The following is a 4,485-nucleotide window of genomic DNA, read 5'->3' as shown; positions in this document are numbered from 1 at the left end:
GCTCAGTTTAACATATCAGGTTTGAGTTATTTACTGAAAAATCTAAAGAAAGTATCTAACAGGAAGTCATTTGGATACAGAAGGTACAGAAATATTAAGAGGCAAAAGATGAAGATAGAAAAGAACAAGTGTACCTCTCAAACTGTTTTGTCAATAGTAAAGAGGATTATTAAATAATTGCTTTTTCTTGGCAATAAGGAAGAAAGTCACCTACAACACCCCTCTAAAGAGGAGTATGTCATACAACAGGCCTACACATCAGTTCCCAAAGTAAAAAAACTTTTGGCTTTGGGAACAAAAATCCATGTAATTCAGATGGTAAGTAGACCTCTATTCTTGGAAATCCCACTTCACATCATTAAACATACACTTTTCTTAGAAAGATTAGCATCTTGGGAATTTTCTTTCAACTTTGAAGAGTAATCTATCAGTGCTATAAGAAAAGTAGTTGACTCACTTTTATTAATGGAATAAAGTGTTAAGCTGTTTAGTTCTAAGACATTCTGACTTTCATTTGATCTCAATTACTGCAGTCTTCAGCATGAGGTAGATGGCAGCAGCCCTCTAAATCTTCTCTGTGCGATTTCACAGCATTAATATGCTCCAATATCTTATGATTAAGTTAAGCTCTTATTTTAACAGTAATGTGGATTAATTTTATCTTTTACCAACCTCTGACCTTCCAGAATTAATTCAGCTGTAAGAGAATGAACCATTTATGGAAAGATAACCTTCCCAAAAGTATAGTTACCCCGGTTCCTGGGTTATTCATGCAAATCATATTCTTCTATTGTAAATATCCAAACACAGAAAATTTCTAGAGGGCACATGGCATTTCTTGTTTTTATATATCTGAACATATGTTATTTACACCCAAACACTTAAGGAATCAAAAAACGAAAGTAAAAAGGTTTCAAGAGTTTGTCATTCATTAGCACATTCAGGAACAATGTCTTCTTTATTTCTGTATCTCCGATGTCTAGCCAGTACATGGCACATGGTAATAAGCATTAAAAAAAAAAGAATGAAGAATGTCCTTCTCAGCCAAGGTAGTTCAACAGTATATGTAAGGATGTATATATGTAATACATAAGAGGTGCTTGAAGATACAGCAAAGATTAGATTTAGCCGATACTATTAATGAGTTGATTAATAAAATTAAGTTTGAGATGTAGACATATAATTTGAGATGCAGACAATTTTTGAGTTGGCACTAGATACCCAACCAAGGATTTCTGCAAGGGTGTGTTCAAGCTCTACCAGCTAAACAATGCTATGCAGAAAACAAGTTATCCTACAGAGATGAGGTGGGAGACGACTTACACAGCATGAGCTGGAAGTCAGCTTCCAGAAATCCAAACCAGCAAATAAATCTCCAAGAAAAGATTTCAACTGTTCAGCATGAATCTGATTTTGATATTCAATCTGTATTTAAGTATACAGGTAAAACATAATTAGGTGGGAATATCTCAAAATTAAGAATGATGGGTAGGATCAAACAAGAGAACAGGACCCTTGCATTGTAGTGGTCTTTCTATATAAACTATCAAATATGTCTGTCCCCCAGAATAAAGTGTGTTTTAGTTAATTATAGTCATAATAGAAGAGGAACACATTTTCTAGAGATTTCAATAGTCTTCCAGTTCAACTGGGGTCTTCCAGTTGAATTGTAATTGCCTACAATTCTCTTTAAGTATATAAATATTGTGTGGATAGATTTTTATGTGGTTACTAAATATGACAATTTTTTAAAAATAAATTTTAACTTTTAAGTCTAATTAAAACACTAATCTTTAGACTTAATTTGTTAGAACCATTTTATGGAAATGGATATTAAAACAAACAAATATGTACAACCTGGCATAAATGTAAATGTAACCCCATTTTACCACCATAGGCTGCATATTTTGTCTGCACTTTGAAGATGATAAGTAACACAATGTGCAGAGATTATAAAAAAGAATGTAGTAAAGAAGAAAAATACCTGGTTTAGATAAAGCATAGATTCCAGAATTCTGCAGATTTTGGTATGTCTTGGAATGCCAAAAACTAACTATGACTCTAGATCAAAGAGGAAGAAAGCTAAATTAGTTGATGTACTATTAGTTATGTTATATATGATATTCTACTTAATGATCACAGCAATTCTTTTAAAAAGGAACTATTATTTTCAATATTAAGATAACCTGAGATTCAGAATGCTCATGGAAATTGTGCAAAATTATGTAGCCAGGAAGGGTTTTCCTATACACTTAACCCTATCTTATTATTTTATTCATGCAGCAAGCATTTATTAATAATCTGAAGTAGGCCAAAAACTGTTCTAGGTAAATACAGCTCCATCGCTTCTCAGCCTTTTGGCTAAGATCAAGTGTAGGTAAATATAGCTCCAGTAAACTTTGAAATTCCTATTTTCTTAGGTAAATCATTTAACCTTTCTATTGTCACTTTTTTCCATCCATAAAATGCAGATAATTCTACCTCCCATACAAAGTTAAAATAATACACGTGCAATTGTTTTACAAGTTATAAGGTGCTATTCAAATATTAGTTTAAAGTAAATAACAGGCTTCATGTTTTTGTATTAGCATAGGCAAATACGTGTACCCACAATGGCAAAGATAAAGAATAGAATTTTGTAAAAGCATTAAGCAATTTTATCAGATTGTCTATGTCTATTTGGGCTTCTCTAGCAAAATATCACCAATTGGGAGGCTTATCAACAATAAAAATTGGTTTCTCATATATCTAGAGGCTGGAAAGTCCAAGATCAAAATGCTCACAGAGTAAGTGTCTGCTTTCATGTGCACGGGTGGCACCTTTGTGCTGTGTCCTCATGTGATTCAGAGAACTAAAATATCTCTGTGAGTTCTTTTTTGTAAGTGGGTGCACTAATCCTAATCATAGAGGCTTCACCCTTGTAACCCAATCACCTTCCAAAGGCCTCACTTCCTGATATCACAGCTCTGAGCAATGGATTTTCAACTTATGAATCTGAAGAGGACACAAAATTCAGCCTCTAGTGCCAATGACAACAAACATGCCTCTATAGGAATAGGGCTTAGATAGAGGAAACAAAGAATGAAATTGTTTGGAATATACTTCTTGAATTCAAGACAGGTGAGTTTTCAAAGTTAGTTCTAGAAGTAAATAATTTTTATGGGGATATAAGTAGGCTTGTAACATTAAATTATGAAAAATTTAATGTTATGTTGATGTGTTGCTAGCTTCTATTTTGCAGTGATTTGTAAAGGTGGAAAATAAATCTTAGCAGTTCAGAAAAAAGACTTTGAAGTGAGCAAGGCATTATACAACGGGTTATGACACTACAATTAAAGCAACCTTGAAAAAGAAAAAAAAATGACAGAGTGATGGAAAAAGAAGGAAAGAGTAGGGACAAATAGAAGAGAAAATTAGATATTAAAAAAAAAAACTGGTGGAGATCTTAGCATCACATACACTATTCTGACTTGCTGTACAGGCAATTTCTTCAAATACGAATATTGATATTGTTTGGAAAGTTCACCTAAGTTAATGCATTAGGTATTTGGTAGCCTTTTTATTAAAGTTCACTAATGCCTTAAAATTTTACATACATCATGTTGCAATTTTCTCAGAAAATATTTAAATTTTCACATAAACCAAGTAAAAAATGAATGTGATTATCAAGACTCAACAGACTAAAATCATTTTTATGTTTATAATTTAGAAATCAAGTTAAGGAGTTATTGCACTATTTGAGAAGTATTTTGTATCACAGTGCCAAAATTATAAGGCATTCTTCCAGAGTAAGAAAAACCCATAATTGTTTTTACGGATAAGGTAGGTAAAGATGAGGGAAACAAACATCTATAGTAAATGAATCCACACATTAATAATTTAGGCTACCTTGTATGGACTTGGTCTTTGTTTTGCTATTTAAGTATACTTTAATTCTTATAGTATTTGTTTTATACCATAAGCAATTAATTATATATTAATGACTAGTTACAAAAAGCGAAAGCATCAAAAAATGTAGGGAATTAGAAGGAACATTAAAATTATACATTCCAGTGGTATTAAAAATTTTATAGCATCAACACTATTTATTCAGATGATATCTGATGTGAAAACCTGGTTATAGAAAATATAAAATGCTGACTAAAATAATTTAATATACCTTCATATACATAGGTTTGAAGAAAATTAACAGAGGCTAGGGAACATAATGGAATGCAGTTCTAGAAATGTTATTAAGCAATGAAGTTGCCAGATACCATCACAGAATAGAAAAAAAAGAAAAGAAACAAACAGGTATTAGCTCTCTTTCATACAAAGATCAGGAACTTGTGAAAGGAAGATAGACTAGAGAATATCACACACAAAGCTAATCTTAGGATGAAATAAATGCCTGAGGAAAGGTAAGAAAGAAATAAAACTGCACCAAGGAAAGCAGACCCTAAAGAAAAATCTAAACCTGCTTTGCTATTTGGCGATGTTAAGTAA

General features: G+C 32.1%; 1 pseudogene; it reads left to right on the top strand.

Annotated features, from left to right (window-relative positions):
- Window positions 1-2,341: 2,341 nt before the first annotated feature.
- LOC125110443 (uncharacterized) lies at window positions 2,342-2,483 on the top strand (annotated as a pseudogene).
- The last annotated feature ends 2,002 nt before the right edge of the window (window positions 2,484-4,485 follow it).

This window comes from Phacochoerus africanus, chromosome 10 (assembly GCF_016906955.1).
Source record: "Phacochoerus africanus isolate WHEZ1 chromosome 10, ROS_Pafr_v1, whole genome shotgun sequence".
Taxonomy (NCBI): domain Eukaryota; kingdom Metazoa; phylum Chordata; class Mammalia; order Artiodactyla; family Suidae; genus Phacochoerus; species Phacochoerus africanus.
Note: the sequence above shows the minus strand (reverse complement) of the source record. Positions and strands in the feature narration are given on the sequence as shown.